This window comes from Delphinapterus leucas, chromosome 1, assembly GCF_059928025.1.
Source record: "Delphinapterus leucas isolate spDelLeu-1000000601 "Yukka" chromosome 1, BTC_Dleu_Yukka2, whole genome shotgun sequence".
Lineage (NCBI taxonomy): Eukaryota > Metazoa > Chordata > Mammalia > Artiodactyla > Monodontidae > Delphinapterus > Delphinapterus leucas.
This window is the reverse complement of record NC_143129.1, coordinates 6,385,292-6,402,591: the sequence shown is the minus strand read 5'-3', so window position 1 is coordinate 6,402,591 and position 17,300 is coordinate 6,385,292. Positions and strand designations below refer to the sequence as shown.

At 59.5% G+C, this 17,300-nt stretch overlaps 1 protein-coding gene across 1 annotated transcript in view; it reads right to left on the bottom strand.

Annotated features, from left to right (window-relative positions):
- Positions 1 to 11,759, bottom strand: part of SYT2 (synaptotagmin 2) — an 84,037-nt gene extending 72,278 nt beyond the window's left edge. The window contains exon 1 of the mRNA XM_089903216.1: positions 11,625 to 11,759. The gene's annotated coding sequence lies outside the window, so the exon portion shown is untranslated. The remainder of the gene's footprint in view (positions 1 to 11,624) is intronic.
- Positions 11,760 to 17,300: the final 5,541 nt, after the last annotated feature.

The following is a 17,300-nucleotide window of genomic DNA, read 5'->3' as shown; positions in this document are numbered from 1 at the left end:
GGGGGGGGCAGGGGAGGGGAGGCCTGGGTGGCAGGGACACCAAGTAGGCACTGGCATCTCTGAGCGGAGTTTGCAGTGGCATCTCTGAGCGGAGTTTGCAGGGAGAGGCACCAAAGGGGAGACAGCAGGTAACCTGACTATTGCGTGGTTTCTCCCTTTTGTTAGGTGAGTCCTGGAGGGTCCTAGTGACCCCATGAGGAGGGTGGCACCTGGGCTGCCTGCCTCTCGTGACTCAAGGGGTGACAGTTACACCTTCTGCCCTGGCCACGTGCACTAGACAGGGACACGGGAGGGCGTGGATTATCCGTTTTGGAAGGTATGTGGTGGTCCAGGTGGAGCTGTGGGTGGGGAAGGAGAGAAAGGGAAGGAACAGAGGCGGAAGAGACCTCCTCCACCTGCAGGGCATCCTGAGCTCTGGAAGCAGAGGAATGAGCCTGCTCAGATGAATCGAGAGGCCGGAAAGCAGCGCTGCCCAGCTACAGGGCCCTTAGAGCTCTGGAGAGCCGCCAGCCCCTGCCCACCTGCCCCGGCAGCTGGTCCCGCCCCCTCCTACCCGGCCACGCCCCACCCCGACTGCAGGCGGCCCCCAGCTCAGCCCTCACGCCCGCTCTGACCCACCAGTCTCGAATCCTGGTGCAGCCCCCGCTCCAGGGAGGCCCACCCCAGCCTCGCTTCCTGCTGGGTCCTCGCAAAAGCCTGCCCCTCCCACCAGCCCAGGCCGGTGTCCGCACGAGAGGAGTGGGCAGTGAGGCGGCAGGATAAGGGCCAGAGGGACGAAGTCGCTGACACTAGGAGGCCGCAGCCGGATTCCAGGGCCTGAGGTCGTGTGTCGTGTGTCCCTAACGCCCACAAGCTAACCGTCCCAACCCAGGTCACACGCGTCAAACTGCTCCTGAAGGCCTCCTGCTAAAGGCGTCCCAGACACGGGCTCACGGCAGAGGTGCTTGGAGCCCGTGCCCCCATCTTATCGTAAGAAGTAGGACCCGGGGGAAAAGGCGGCTCGGCCACGGTCTCAAAGAGAGGGAACAGTATCCACCACACTGGTTGTCCCCTCACCCCCGCCTCTGTCTCCGCCGAAGGTTAGGACGCAGCCGGGACCCTCCATCAACTGAGGCGCGCGGGGCTCTGTCCGTGGTGCTGAACCGCCGCCGCCCCGCGCGCTGTCAGCCCCGCGGGGGCCTTGGCATTGCGGGCGGGGGGGCGGGGGGTGGGTCCATCCTTCTGCAAGGAGGGAGGATAAACAGGCAGATGTCCCGGAGCACGGGAACGGGGAAGCGCAGCACTCCAACACCCACCTCTGCTCGTCACCTGAACTGGGCGTGCGCACCTGAGCGGAGATGCTGAGATACGGTCCGTTCAGAGAAGTTAAAAGTGAGAAAACAGGACTGATCTGGTGAGTCCCAGGGTTCCCAAGGGGAAACTTTCAAAGAAGGAATTCACAAGAGAAATGTGGAGGATATGCAACAGGAGAACCTTTCAAGGGTGTGGGGGGATTCTGAAGGGTCCTGCCAAGAAGCTGGAGGTCAGGTGTCAGGATCTTTCAAGGTCACACGTCCAAAGTCCAGAACCGTAACCGTGACCGTGACCCTTCTGGGGGGGGGGTCCTTGGAGTCTAGTGGGAGGAGTGTCAAAACATTAATGCACTGTCCATCCGTCCTCTGTTGGTGGCAAAGTAACTTCAGATTAGGTTTATGTGTTTCTAGCATAAACCCTGAGATTCGTTGGGAACATTTGGAACAACATCAGGGTTGTGTTGAAAAGAAGGGGCTGAGTCTATCCTGAGCCCCAGCCTGGAGTCCTTGCTGAAAAACCGAGAAGCCGTATTCCTCAGGGACCTGGTTCTCTACTGTCCCTTCACTACTGAGGTTGAGTGATGGTGGCCTGTTGCAGGGCAAACATTCCGCATGTGTGAATGGACCACATACAAAAGAGCCGTTTCAGCAGGACATGCACAGCCTCCTGGATTTAAATGGGCAGAACAGGTGGTGGGAGCATCTGCGAGGTCTCCTGCAGGCTTGACTCTCACAACTGAAGTCTCCTGACGCTGAGTCCACACACACACACACACACACACACCCCCACACACCCACGCACACCCACGCACACCACCCCTCACCCTGGAGATAGCGTCACGGCACGGAGGAAGGGGGCTTTCACCCTGCTAAGCCCCTCTCGCCCAACGCTATTCTCCCCCCCACACACACTGAGATGCACCCACTGAACATGGTGACACCGGCACATAGCTCTCCCCACACAGACCCTAGGAGGGAGGCAGTTGTGGTGGTCAGTCTACCCTCTCCTAAACCTACGCTGGCCCAGACTCTCCTCTGGGAGGGAGGACTCACCACCTGCTCGGTCTTCTGTCACAATGTCTAACAACGTTTATTGTTCAGAAACTCCTCTTGCATCCACTTGAAATACTTCACGCTTTAGGTTAATCCTATTGCCTTTCTGACATCGTGAATCATTTTTAAAGATGTGGAGAGTCTCCCTCGTTGGAAGTGGGGCACGGACCCCCCCGACCCACATACACATGGAGAACCTGTGGCCACGGGTAACGACAACAAAAAAGTCCAAGGACACAAAGGCCCCTCGAGAGGGCATCTGATCCTCCCATTTCCAGGGACAGCACTTCCCCAGGGTCCCCTGAGGAGAAGCCCTGGAGGAGCCTATCCCCCACCCTTGTTTCTGGGTCTGAAACGTGAAACACCCTGGCCTCCCTTAACCCCCAAGCCCAGCACCCCCCACCCCCAGCAATCACATCACCAGCAACTAATACACTTCTTAGAAGCCATATTTCTATTACAGCAGGACAAGAGAGCAAAGGTGTAATTGGGCTCCATGTGATTGAGTGTGACAACTGCAGAGTTAGCCACATGTGTCATCAAGAGACATGAACTAGGGACAGTTCATGCTCAAAAACTCATTTCCAAGAGGACCTGACACCTCCCCCCATCTTTTGTTTACTGTCCTGCCTCCTCAGACTGTAAGGGCCGCGAGGGCAGGGACCTGTAGGCTCTGTTCCAGCGGAGTGCCTGGTCGTGGGTGGAATGAACGAGTGAGGCTGGAGGGGCTGGGGGCCTGGCCAGGGACACACAAGGAGGGGCTGTGAGGCCGGGGGCCCTGCTTCTCTACCAGCTCCAACACTGAGGACGGAGGACAGGCAACATTGTGACTTTCCTCCCCTGGGGAACTCAAGCACAGAAAGGATGCTTGACACTGGGGGCTGGTTTGAGAGGCCCCTGCTTCAGGCGAGCCTTCAAGCTGCTGGAAGGAGTGAATGAGTCTACATGCTTTTGTACGTGCCTTTCCCCCCTCATCCTTCCCCAAACACCTCTGTCACCGGGGCAGGGCGCCAGGTCCTGACACAGACACATCATCTCACCCACCCCGCACCAAGCCCCTGCAGCCCCTGAGCGACACCCTCCAGGAGGAGCTGCAGCCTGGACATACGGCCTCAGGGTCAATTTCGTCCTCAATTTCCAAAGGATGTGAGAGAGAGGAACCCGTGCCCACGGGCAGGCTGCCAGCCGTGTGTGCACAGCGGGTGTGCCTTGAGTGTTTGTGTGAAATCGTGGCTCCTCCCTACCCTGAGCCACATGCCCGGAAGTGCCGCAAACCCCAGACAAGAAGGAACTGCTCTCTGGAAAGGGGGCCGCTTCGGATCTCTCTCGTTCATTAAGGGCCAGAGCCCAGGGCCCCAGAACTGAGAGTCCTGGGAGTCCCAACCCGCCCTAGGGAGGCCCTGCCATCCTCTGAGCACCTCCAGTCACTCTTGAGTTCTCTGCCCACTAGTGCCAGCCCAGGGCCCACCGTCAGCTCCTGGGCACAAGGAGGATGAGCCGGAGGGGAGGACAGCTGGAGAGCAAAGAACTCCCGCTGCAGCTGGAAGACCCCACGGGACACGTCCAGGGTCTGAACACCCACCGCCCTCCCCAGGAAAGGACCAACTGCTCCAGTGACCCTTCTCATCCGGGGCTGGCGGAACCCATCTTTTCCTGTCTTGGTCTCTCCCCACTCCTGGACTACGGCGGGTGTAGCCCAGGATGGCTGAGTCGGAAGCAGCCACGTGCCAGCGCGTCACTCACCTGGTGTGGCCGCGAAGAGCAGGACGTGGGGCCCCACACGGTCCAGTGCGCGGGTGCAGACACCTACCCTTGCCCGAGGCAGCCCTTCCAGTAGCCTCCAGGCCTCCCCGCCCTCTGCTCACCCTCCCGGGATGATCTGACCCCAGCCTCTTAGAGCCAGAGCCCGGAAGCCGTGGAACACATGGCAAGACTTCCTGTCCTTCCCACCCCGGACACCACGGCGCTGGATCTGCCTTCCCATAACCCCCTGCACCCCCGCTCGCCACCTACCCCTGGGGGAAGCCTGGGGACGCCTCCCAGCCTCTGCGGGGGGGGGGGGACCTGGCTTCTGTCACCGTCCGTGACCCCTGGGCGCCCCTGCTGCTCCTCCAGCAGGAGCCCTGCTTGGCTGGGGGTGGGCCCGGGTCTCCCCAGGAAGCCTCAGACCTCAGGGCGGCTGCAGACCGCGGGCTGGGCCCTGTCCCCTCCCTGCCCCCAGCAGCGCCCAGGTCCCAGCATCAAAAAGCTAATCCAATTTCTTGGCTGTGCTCCCCTCTGCAGGACCAGGATGGATCTGTGCTCCCTCCCTGCAGGGCCAGGATGGATCTGGAGCCAGGGCAGCCTCATTAAAGGGATGCCTTTTCCTCCCCGTGGGAGAGTCACACTGGGAGAGCCAGCCCCGTCCCCTCCCGTCACTTAACCCTGCGCTTTCTGCTCACAGCGAGCCGGCCACACCTCCACCTTCCTTGGGTCCTGGCGGTGGGGCTGGGCGTCAGTCCCCATCCCTCCTTCCTGGGATCCCAAGCACTCGGCCCCCAGGTTCTTGTTTACCCTCCCTGCACCCCTCCCTCCAGGTGGGTACAGGGAACCCAAGGGCCTGGCCCCTGACCTCCGACCCCATCACTGGGCCTGAGGTGGGCCCACGTCAGTGGGCACAAGGGACCACAGCTGACAGTGAAGGGGGAGGCAGGCAGCCCCAGGAGGACAGAGATGCAGGACGGTGTGCTGGCTTTTGTGCAAACACACACAGGCGGTCACAAAGGTCACAAACGTCACAAAGGGCTTCATTTTTGCAAACAGCAGGAAAGTTGCTCCCTCGGTCACTTTCCAAAAGAAGGACACACCCGAGACTCGGGGCCATCAGTTCAGACCAGAGTCAAGGTCAGGAGGAGACACTCCACGCACACCTTCCCGCCCTCGGGGAGGGTCCTTGCAGTCCAAAGCTGACCTGGGGATGTCACCTCTGCTTCGGGAGGGGACAGACAGGCAGCCCCACGGGCCCCAGGCCACACACGCGTGCCCACCCCACCTGGGGCTGACAGCACAGCATCTGTACTTCAGAGGAGCCCGAACCTAGGCGCAGGCGTGAGGAAGGGGCTACAGGGAGAAAGGGGAAGACGGGTTGAGAGCTGAAGGTGCAAGGCAGCCCCTCTCGCTCGCACACCCGCCGCAGTCGGTGCTAAGTCTGCTCTTTCTCCACACCGAGCAGGAAGCTGGGTGCAGGGCCATCTGCCCCCTGCCTCCCCAGCGACCAGCTGCCGTTGTCACCCCCCTGCCCCTGCCGGGCAGCCTGAGCTAAAGGGCATGCAGGAGGCCTGGGGTGTGCTTCCGTGATTTGGCCTCCGTCCCCCTGCCTCTGCTGGGCTGCGGGGAGGGTTAAGTGCCTTCGGCCCCCCATCCTCAGTCTCAGAGCCCCTCCCACTCCTCCGTTCACCTCTGCTCCCGTCCCCCTAGCGCCAGGCTCACGGTTACAGCCGTTACCCTCGGTACTAAGTGCGTGGCATGGGTGAATTATGCTCTAATTGCAATATTCCCTAAGTGCTAAATTCCAGGGCCACGGCATCAGCCCAGTTATGGGAAGCCCTGCTAGGGCGCTCCATGGGCTGAGGACGCCCCGTCCCACTCAGAGGCGCCTGGTCCCCACAAAGACCTCAGGGGAGCCTCCCCCTGCCCGGCCATGGTCCTAGCCCGGTCCCGGGGTGTCCAGCGATGGGGTTCAGGCTTCCCAGCTTCTTGGCGGAGGGCACAGAGGGCTCCACATTCAGAGGAAACCTGGCTCTGGGGGGCAGCTGTCTTGGGCCAGGAGTGCCTGGAGGCCCAGCCCCCAGGCGCCACGCCCTGCCCCGTGGGGGCACTCCCACGTTGCTCCCTTCTGCACGGGCACCTTTTAGGAGTAGGTCTTAGCCCATCTGCACTGGAAGTGGAAGGGAGGGAGCAAAGCAGAGCCTGTGGGTGGCTCTAGCCGCCCTTGCCGGCCAGGCCGGGAGCAGGGCTGTGAGTTCCTCGAGGATCCTGCCTTCTCAAGCCCGCACGTGAAGGACAAGCAGTCAGACACCAACTAGATCCCATTTCCCTCTGCTTTCCAAGGAGCCCCTCTCTATCCAGTCGGTCCCCACGGCCCCCAACATGCATGCACACACATGTATGCGTGCACACAGGTGTATACACACACGCGTGTACACAGGCCTATGTCCTGCTGCTGCTGGGAGGCAGAGGAAGCCTGTAATTAGAGAATTCGGACCTTGCGGAGGCTTCTGGTGCCAAGGCAGCATCCCACTCAGACGAGGCTACTGAGGCCGGGGCCCCACCGTCTCTCTGGCGCACCCACCACGGCTCCCCCCGCCCCCTTCAGGGCAGGCGCTCCTGAGGCTGCCCAAGCCCCATGGCGAGTCCCACGAAAACCCAGCACCAGCAAAGGAGGCCGACTCAATTTTGCCAAGGGGGCACCACCTCATCTGGTAAACATCTGTTGCTTGTGCTCAGAGTATGAATGGCCTCATCCCTGAGGACCCGTGAGCGTGTTTGTCGAGGGCTCCACAGGCGGAGTTGGTGGGAAGGGGCAGGGAGGGGAGGAGAGCCCCCAGGACGCCCCTCGGTGGTGTGAGATTCTGAACAAGTCAGATAACTTCCCTGGGTCTTTGCCTCCTCATGGTGAAATGGGACAGGGACGGCTGTTCTGAGGACCACAGTGACAAGAGATGCAAAGGCTTCGTCACAGGGGATGGACTGAGGGAGAGGAGGGCTTGATGAAGCAGCGGGTCGGCACCCAGCTCTGTGTCCCCCCGGCCACGCCGGCCACTGTGGCTCTGCCCACAGTGAACGCTGAGCTCCAAGGCCCCAGACAGGTAGCCAGAGATGAGTCTGTCCTGACTTCAAAACGGCACCCAGGCTCCTTCTTCTTTTGCCCGACCCCCAATCTGGGGGCTGCCCGGTAGCACCAAACCCTCTGAGGTTCAGTAACCATTATAATGGCCCCGGCAACTCGTACCCCACTTTCCTAAGCGGCCAGGTCTGGAAGGGGCCTAGCATCCAACCTCCAGACCCTGGTGTTCAGTCAGAAGGTCCCACGGCCAGATAGGTGAGGAACTCTGGTGGAGAGTATCTGGAGAGGGGGCTTTCAGGACACCTCTGCGCCCCATGCATTTGGGGATCCTCCTTGGTGTGTAACTTTGGACCCCTGGCTGAAGTTCAGACGTCTTTCGGGGAGGGGCTGGTGGCCAGGGGCTCCCTGCAGTCCGGACTCACAATGACTGGCCAGGATCCAAATCTACCCATCACTCTGGCCACTACCCTGAACTCTCAGTTCAGGAATGAAAATGAAGAATTCTGGGACACATCCTTCCCCAAAATTAAGCTTTGGTAAGACACGGCGGGGGAGGCATAAATAGCTACCTGCAAGTCAGATGGATGAAACGCTGGAAGAGTGCCCAAGGAAGCTATAGCTGCTCCTTCCCTTGAGTTTTTAAGAAAAGCCAAGGGGGAAGTGCCCAGTCCAGCTGCAGAGCCCAGAAGGAGCCATCTAAGCGGTAGGAGGCAACACAATAATGATAAAAGCGCTTCCACGGTGCTCCCGGCGCTGTGCACTGCTCCAAGCACGTTCCTGGAATTAATTCATTTAATCCTCACCAAGAACCTGTGTCACACGTGTGAGTTTTATCTCCATTCTACTGATGGGGAGACTGAGAAACAGAGTTTGGTTAACTTGCCCACAGTCGGGGTGAGTGGCAGAGCCTGAGGGAACCCAGGCTATCTGGCTCCAGTCACCACCTGGCCTCAAATAAACATCCACTGTGACACTCCTCCAGGAAGCCCCGTAGCTCAGCGCGGGCTTCCTCCTCACTGAGAGCGCAGGACTGGACCCCAGCTCCTCTGACCGAGTGGATGACGGATATCAACCCGCTGCCTGTGCAGCGATTGTTCACCTGCAGAATTTAGAATTTTATCTGCCCAGCGGGCTATGTTAACAGTTACCAGGTACTGAGTGCTGACTGCCCTGTGGGGTTGTGTTACCACCTCTGTTTTATAGATGGAGCTCACCAGACCTGGTCAGGTTAGCCCATTATGTGCTCTCCAAGCATCCTGTACGCTCGCCTAACACCTGTCACAGTCGTGATTAATTACCTATGTAATTATCTGTTTAATTGTGTTACTCACTAGACCGAAAGTGCCATGAAGACAGGAACCAGGTCTGTTTCGTCCCCACTGAATCTCCACTGCCTAGCATAGCCCCTTGCAGATAGCAGACTCTCAGAAACTAACAGCTGAGTGATGCAGAACCTGACACTCAGAGCAGCTAAGTAACTTGCCTCGGTCCCAAGGAACGCAAAATCCAAAATGCCAGGGATTCCGTCTGCTGTGCTCACCGTGGCATCCACAGTGACTAGAACAGAGCCTGGCACATAGTAGGGCTCACCAACAAGCACTTGTTGAATTAATAAAGTCACACTCTGTAATTAGTGCCCAGGAGATTTGAACCCAGGCCTGCAGGGCTCCCAGCCTCTATGCTTCGCTGCCTCCTACATCAACCACACCGCCCCCGTACTGAGTGAGCACCTGCTACTATTCCCTCTGGCTGCCATTCCGGTTCTGAAAGAGCGTCCCCATCACCCTGGACCCTGTGTTGTCTGGCTCAAGAAAAGCGAGCCCAGCTTCAGCTAGAACCTACATCACGAAAGTCCAACTACCCAACCGCAGCGCCAGGGGAAACAGTCCCTCCTCATCTACAGCCTTGAACCACCCGTGAGGACGCTCTGTCCAGGGAGGGGGCGGCGAGTCCCACTGTCCCAGCCCAGGAGCCCCAGCCTCCTCCCCTGCCATTCCCACCGTCCCCACACCCGCTCCCAGCCCACACACCTGCTGCCCTCTGCCTGAGGGGACCCAGCTGAGCGCCCAGCGGGAGACAGAGGGGCCAGTAGAGGTCACACTTGCCTGGGGCTGGGGAATATTGATTGGCTTGGAGAGGACAGGGAAGAGACTTCTGCAGGTCTCTGCTGTGCCAGGGACAGCCCTGTGGCATCTTCCCGGAAGCTGCCTGAGGGTAAAAGGGAGGATGCCCTCCGGCTGCAGTACAAAGTCAGGAGAGCCCGGCCCAGCTTCAGAAAGGGTCTCCCTGCCCCTGCCAGGTCTGCAACTAGGGGCGCGCTTTGCCCAGGGATAAAACCAACACCAGTTATGAGATGAAGCCAGTTGCAAGCTCTTCTGTAGGGAAAGGGCAACGTTTACAAGCACTAACACCTTTCTCTTTCCCTGGTCCTGACTGGTGGGTAGCAGGTCCCAAAGCTGAAAAAATGAAAATTATATTTGCATAATCCCCCCCACCTAAAAACTGTTGCCGGGAAAAAAGTCCTGGACTGCGGAACAAAACAGACTCTCAGTACAGCAGGCTGGGCTCTACTTCCCGGGGACAGAGGGCCCGGTCCACGTGAGGCTAGAAGTGGAACGCTTACCTCTGCGTCAGCTCCTTCTTGGACAAGGCAGGAAGGGGAGGGGCGAGCCTCAAGCCCAAGAGGTGCCCAGAAAAAGCCAGGCCCCCCAGGGTCATCTGTCCAAGAGCCAGCAGGGCAGGGGAAGTTCACCCGCAGAGAGGAGCCTGGGGTGAGGACCCAGGTAGCACTGGTCATTCCCTGGGGCCGTGGAGAGGAGAAGGGCTGGGGCCAGGTACTCCGGGCCAGGCTGCAGCGTGCCGGGCCAGGACCCCTGGCGCTGACTCACCCCCACAGCCCAGACACAGGCCGCAGCTTGCAGTGCCTGCCAGGCCGCTGCTCACCAGGACGCCAGGCACGTCCCACTGCATCAGAGCTGCCCTGCCCCTCCCACCGGCCCCTGTGCCTGGGTTGCAGGGGCACTGGGCACGGCTCTTTGGCTTCTCTGGTGGTAACAGAGATGCTTCTAGCAGCCTGGAGACTGGACTTGTCGCACCTAAGCAGGGGGAGATGACTTGGGAGGATTAAGGCTGCCCTGTTCTTACAGTCACACCCTCTGATGAAGTGCCCAGGTTATGGGGAGCTGGATGGGTGGGTCGAGGACCATCTATTATACATGGGAGCCTCCCCCCAGGGCCGAAGCAGGGGTGGGGTGGGGGGAGGGGGGAGGGGGTCCCCCAGCTCTCCAGGTCAGATCCTAGCCCACCCTCCTGTCTTTCTCGGTAGCCCTGGATCCTAAGGACTTCCTGGGCCTTGAGCCCACCCCACTCCAATCTGGGCAGCCCTCTCTCCCCACTGCAGTGTCCCCTTCTGGGCCACTGCCTCCTCTGTCCTTGTGCCGCTTTCTCTCGGCCACCACAGGAGAAAGCAGCAGCGAGTACTTAATCCTCTACCCTAACAGCGGCGGGGGGGAGGATGCTGCAGAGGGGAGAGATGGGGCTTTGGCGGCCCCCCTCACACACACACACCATGGGCTGGGGGTGTCCTGGAGGCACCTGTGGAATGTGGGAATGAAAAGGGGGAAGGAGAAACGATAAATCACCTATCTTTTTAGTTAAAAAATAACCACCCGGTGTCCTGAGACGGGGAGGGAATAGAGGCAGGGGAAGGGGGAACCCCAAGCGGGAGAGTAAATGAAGGAGCCCAGGAGGCGGGTGGGTCTGGGCGCCCAGCGGGGGCGGAGGGCTGCCGCGGGACGGGACGTCCTAGGTCTGCTGAGTCATGAGATTTGGAGGAGGTGAGGGGCGCCTCCATCCCCCTCGCGGCCCTTGTCCCAGCTCCTCCGGACCCTCACTTCCAGACAATCCCCGTACTTTGCCTCCTCGCCTTCTCCCCATCCAGGGTCTCCGCCTCCCGGAGCTCTAGGACCCTCCCCGCCCGCCCCCCTCCCCCACGACGGCGGGGCCGGCGGTCCCCGAATCTTGAGGCGGGGGCAAGAGAACCTCCGTTGGAGACCGCTCAGGCGGCAGGGGTGGGCGAGACGCGAGTGGGGGCGTCCCGGAGACGCGGGAAGGGCAGGGGGCGCAGAGGCCGGGGGTTCAAGGGACGTCGGCCGCCCCTTTGCCCTGCAGCTCGCCCCGGGGTGCCCAGGGCAGAAATCTGTCCCCTCCTCCCGCCCCAAACCGGCAGCGCAGCCGACTGCTCGCCGCTCGGGTCCAGCTCCCCAAACGAAGCTTCATCTGGACGCGTGCAAACTCCCCCCAAAGGACGGGGCGGGCGCCAGGCCCCCTTGGCCTCAAAGTTCCCCGACCCCACCCACCGCTGGGAGCAGACCCCACCCGAGGCCCCTCGGCTCAGTAGCAGAAACTTCGGAGGCGGAGGCCGGTGCCCCCCACGGCGCGGGGTTACGACTCACCGGGGTGGCCAGCCAGGAGAGACCCGGGTCCCCGAAGTGAGGCGCGTCGGGCTGCAGACGACGGTCGAGCGGGCGTCCGCTCCCGGCCCGGAGTCCCGCTGCGCCCCGGCCCCAACTCAGCCCGAGTGTCTTTGCCGCAAGACTTGCTGAGCTTGCAGCCGGCGTCGCTGCCAGGGAGGCGCGCGACCCGTGGTGCGCGCTGCAGTGCGGGGAGGAGGCTGGGGGCGGGGTCGGAGGAGGGGGCGGGGTCCCAGAGGAGGGGGGAGGGAAGGGGAGGAGGGAGAGGGGACCAGGAGGAGGGGGCGGGGTCCGGGGAGGAGGTGGAGACCTGACAGGAGGGGGCGGAGTCCGGGAGGAGGAGGAGCAGACATGACAGGAGGGGGCGGAGTCCGGGAGGAGGGGCGGAGGACGAGGAGGTGTAGGGGCGGGCCTGCCCTGAGCAGACCCGGGTACCTCTTCGCGCGGTCCCTCTGAGCTCTCAGCGCCCGTCCCCCCCCCCCAACTTCATGCTCAAGGTCACGGCTGCTGCTCAGGGTCAGGGAGAGTCGAACCGGAACCGGGTCTCGTAGTCCCCGCCCGAGATGGGCTGTCTCTGTAGGGCCAGCTCCTTCGCCCCAGCCTCCCCAGCCCACTGCAGCTCGAGGCTCCATTATTGGCCTCAGGAGCCCCGTAGCCATTTGGGATCTCTAAGCCCCTCCCCTCGCCGTCCTCCTCCTCCTCGTAAGGCCACCTCTACCTGCAGTTGTCACCTGGAGGGAGGGGCTTCTGAGCCTAAAGGGTTGGGGAGGAAGGGGAGGATGCTTGGGAGAAGTTAAAGGTGCCTGGGGCAGGTGAGAGAACGGGGAGGGTGGGCAGGAGGAGGACCCAGAGGGAGTGGGGATGACCATTCACTACATGACAGGGGTTTCCACACGCGCTGGCCTCTCAGTGCCGAGGACAGCCCTCTAGGTGGGTACGAGGGCGGTTCGCAGGGAGGAAATGGCCCCCGATGGTACTTTGGCCAAGGAGCCGCAGACTGTCCGTGGTGGATAGAAGGGGCAGGGGTGGCAAGCGCCAAGTGGAGCTCTTCCTTCCGGGGCAGCGGGAAGGAGCCAGCGCCAGGAGCTCCTGGCAGCACGGTGCGACTATCTGAATATTCGCGAGCTCATTTCCAGTCAACTTTACAACAGGACTGCGGGCACCTGCCTCTCCCAGGGATGCCCAGAGAGGTTCCCGCCAGAACGCGCCCGACCTGACGTCAGTCCTCAGTACACACTTAGTGAGGGATGGAATACCGCAGTAGGCGGGAAGCAAAGAGAAGGTAAGCTTTGTGGAGAGGGGAGGGGGGAGGGGGGAGGCGGGGAGAGAAGCAGGGCTTTTCCAGATCACTTGGCCGATAATACGAGGTAGAACATGGAGGCCATCCCAGCCAGCTTGCCTCAAGGGGATGGAAGGCCTGGGGGATCCTAAATGAAACTGAAGCTGTGCCCGCCCAAGGCCTGGAGGTCACACCCACTCACCGGGCAAGAGGCAGAGGACGAAGCCAGGAGTGGAGTCTGAATCCGCGGCCACGAGGGAGGGTGTCATCAGGCTACCTACCTCAGCCAGTGCGTCCCAGGACCCCGCTGCTTCCCTAAAGGGCTCGGGTCACTCCTTCCTGCTCTCCCCAGCTGACGGAGAATCTGCAGGACGCAGGCCGGAGAGAGGGCTGCGGTCTTCTGCCACATAACCCGGCCAACTGGGCCGCCTTGCCGCCCACCACTCCACTCAAAACCTGTGTTACCTGCTGGCCCCGCATCTGTTAAATGAGCCCGGGGACCTAGGGGGCAGAGGGAGCCAGCCTGCCTCCCAGACTATTTAGAGAGTCAAGGCTATGGTCAATCTAGTTACACGAAAAATGTGGTGTCCCTTGCCACGGCCTCCATGTTCTTTTACTTCATCAGGACCAGCAGTGTCGGCTACAAACCTGACTGGGAGCTCAGCATCCCTGGCGTCCATTCCCCGGGGCTCAGGGGCTAGAAAAGGAAAGGGTGGGAGGGACGTCCACCACCCACCCGCCAGTTATTAGATACTTCCTTTTCAACTGTTTGTCCTTTGAAAGAAGAGTCCGTGGTCGTCCTAGACCACCGTCTCTGAACTGCTGCTCAACTAGGCCACCAAGGTAATCCCTCTGTCTCCGTGCAGTACCATTTGAACCCATGAAGATGGGGGAGGGCTGCCTAGTTTTGAGAGTTCTCCAGGGATAAAGAGCCCATAAGCCCCCGGTTACGCGGCTTCTCCACTTTCTACTGGACAAGTGCTTCCTGCTGTTTCATTTCTGGTTGTTCCCAGGTCGGAGACAGGGCACAGAGGGAAAAGCAGCATCTCCCCCATCACGGCTCTCCCCGGGGACCCAGACTCCCTGCCCCAATGTCCACCGGCCGCTGATCTGCTTAAATAATCCCATTTTTGCCCATCTTCTTCTCTTACAGGTCTGCTGGCACTTGGATTGCTCCCACCCTCTGTTCTGGTGATGTCTTTGTCCTCACGAAGCTGTCAAAGCTCTGCTGTTGCCATCAGAGCAGATAGAACACAGCCAGAGCCGCCATAACACCGCAGGGCCTGGTCAGCTCCCAGGCCCTGCTTTCTCTTCACACCCCTCCCAACATAAACCGCTCCCAACCCTGCCCTTCCCATCCTCCCGCGGCACCCCCCCCGCCCCGCCCATCCTGTCACTCTCTGGAGCAGTTTGCATTGTTCCTGACAATTCGGCAGACCTTGGTGAAGCTCTGCACTGAGACACCTGCTTTCCTGCTTGTAAGAGAGTGAAGGCTTCTAACACTTCTGTGCAATTCCTGCCACTCAGGTCTTGGCGACCTTCATCTAATCTGATTTCGTAGACATACCAAGCTTAAATGTATTTTGAATTTACTTACATCAACATATTTCACACTAAAGTCCACTTAATTTTAGCTATTGTATAAAAATGCTTTTAATACAGAAGACATTAACTCATTAGATGGGGCCAAAACATGAAACATGGATAAAGTTAAATATCATACAATTCACATAATATCTTAACGTTTTAATTTAAAAAAACCCCCAAAACCCAAAAAAGCCGGTGAAGGCCAACTCCTCCAGGAAGCTGATTAAGTGAACTATAATTGTTTATTCCCCATGCAATGAACAAAATAAAAACAATTTTTAAAAGTGAGTCCAATGAAACTTTTAAATACTACAGAATGGGGAGGAGGGTGGAGGAGGCCTTCTCATCTCTAATTTCACACTGCCAGAGAGGGGGCATCTTACGGTTTTCAGGACCATACCTGGCATAGACAAGAAACTAAGTCACAAAGATAACGATCTCAGATTCTTATCAGATCGAAGGACCTAGCGAACATCACGGGGCCTTCCTCTTTTCACATTCTTCCACCCCCTAACTTGGCTGAAAGTGAACGTGATTTCTCTTCTTTCTCAGAGTCAAAGGGAGTAATGATTTTAAACACCGGATTTTATCACTGTATTTCCTCCTTCCTCGGTGAAGCTCCAGTCAGTCCTGTGTCCCAGGTAAATCCTCTGAGCCCGGGTTCTCACTCCCCCAGGAGAGGAGAGGTTTCTCCTGGACTAGGCTGCCCCTTCCCCAGACCCCCCGGCCCTCTTCCAGTGAATCCAGAAACGCAGGAGGGGCTCTGCACAGAGGGGCGTGCCCCCCGGCGTGTGCAGGGCGCGTGCTCCGAGCTGGAAACCACAGCGGGCAGGACGACTCCTCTTTCCCAAGGGCAACCATGGCTCTCAGGACACTGACCATCGAGGGGGTGAAAAGCAAATCAGTTGAGACATTTTCTGAATAACTCACCCGGGCCCTTTACCATGCCCGTGTCCATGAACTCTCTATGTGTTGAGGTCGTGTCTCAGAACGGCCTGGTGGGGCCCGGCGAGGTGAGCACCGGAAGCCAGAGGAGGACAGCAGGGGGAGAGGCCTCGATGGACACAGGGCCGGCTTGGGTGTCCCAGGGCCACCAGCCACCCTTCTCCGGGCCTCGGGTGCAAATCTGGAGCAAAACCTCGACTTCAGCCTCATTCGCGTGCCTCATCTTGTCCAGTCACAGCTCTCCCATCACTGAGGATGTTGCCTATCAGGCATCCGCCAGGGGCTGGCGGCACGGAGGCCAACACTTGCACGCCGCCCAGGGCTCATGGCCTCCTTAGAGAAGACGGTGGAAACCACGTGCACCAACTGGAACCCGAGAGAGACCCCCAGGGGGACGGCAAGGGTCCCGCAGTGACTGACCAAGTGACTTTCCAGTGCCTCCAGGCCAGATGGCAGCAGCAGGTCAGGTGGACAGTTGAACTGGTGGGTCGGACAGGAAGCCGCATGGCCAGGGGCGCGTCTCCTAACTCTCTGAAGCTCAGCCCCCGAGTCTGTCGGATGGAGACTCCAGCACCTACCGAGGCACTGCTGTCACCACTGAGAAAGGACTTCAGAAACCCTGAGCAGGACCTTGACACCAGGCAACTACTGTTCTGACGCTTTAGGGACAGGAAAATAGTCCCACCGGGGGCCACGTGTGCTGGGACTGGGGGGTTGTGCAAGGTCAGACACGAGGGCAAGACCACGGTGGTCGGGCCCTAGACCAGGCTGTTAGGATTTTCTTCAGAAGCGAACGGAGACCACTGAAGGAGTCTACACACAGGAGGAACCCGGTCAAGTTTGTGGTTTAGAAAAGCCACTCATGTCAGGCGGTTGGAGGCCCAGGCTGGTCCCCTCCCCTGCTGGCTTATCAAAGGGGGCCGCATGTGTGTTGCCGGCCAGTTTGGGTTCTGAAGCCCAGCCGCCTGGGTTCAAATCTCAGCTTGCCTCCCACAGGCCTGGGTCCTTAGCAAGTGAGTTCACTTCATGCCAATGAGGGGAGGATCAATGGAGGGGGTCCAAACACCCGGCCCAGAAGGGGCTCCATCGGAGCCAGGGAATACGTCACTCTTATGTCATTCTCGTGTGTATGTGTGCGTGCATGTGTAAGCTCACAAGCGGCACGGCCTGATGGGTCCTTTATCTGGGCTGCGGGTGTTGACTGTGGGCTTCTGCCCAGAAAAGGCCCTGCTACCACAGAGCCCTTGCTTCAGGCCGGGCCAGTCAGGCCAGTCACCTGGAAGCCACGGCCCTCCCATCGCTAAAGGCCTTGTTCCCTGGCGCTGACTTGCTTTCATTGCCAGGATCTCAACGGCTATGCCTGGCCTCCATCCCGAGTGATGTGCCTCTGCCCACCCCAGGAGCCCCTAAGGGCAGGGTGCCGGCACCCAGGCCTGCATCCTGAAGCAGCCGATACCCAGACCTTAACGAGGCAGCTGAAATGCATTTCCAACTTGAATTAGCCAAACAAGTTTAAGGCGAAAAACAAAAGGTCACTCAGTTCTCTAAAAGTAAGGCTTCTGTGAGCTGCACCCTACTGGTGGTGGGAGAAAACCCACAGCCTTTAAGGGCATCAGAAACTTTGCTGTGGAGTTTTTAGGAATTCTTTATTGCTCTGGGGAGCCACACATCCCAAACGCTAGGCTCAAGGATACACAGAGGCCTTCCATCTTGTTTGTACGGGTTCAGAGTCCTGAATCAGACTGTCTGGGTTTGAATCCTGGCTCCTCTATACCAGCTAGATGGCCTTCAGTCTTAACCTCTCCGAAATCCAGTTGCCCATCTGTGAAATGGGTACGAGAGTACTG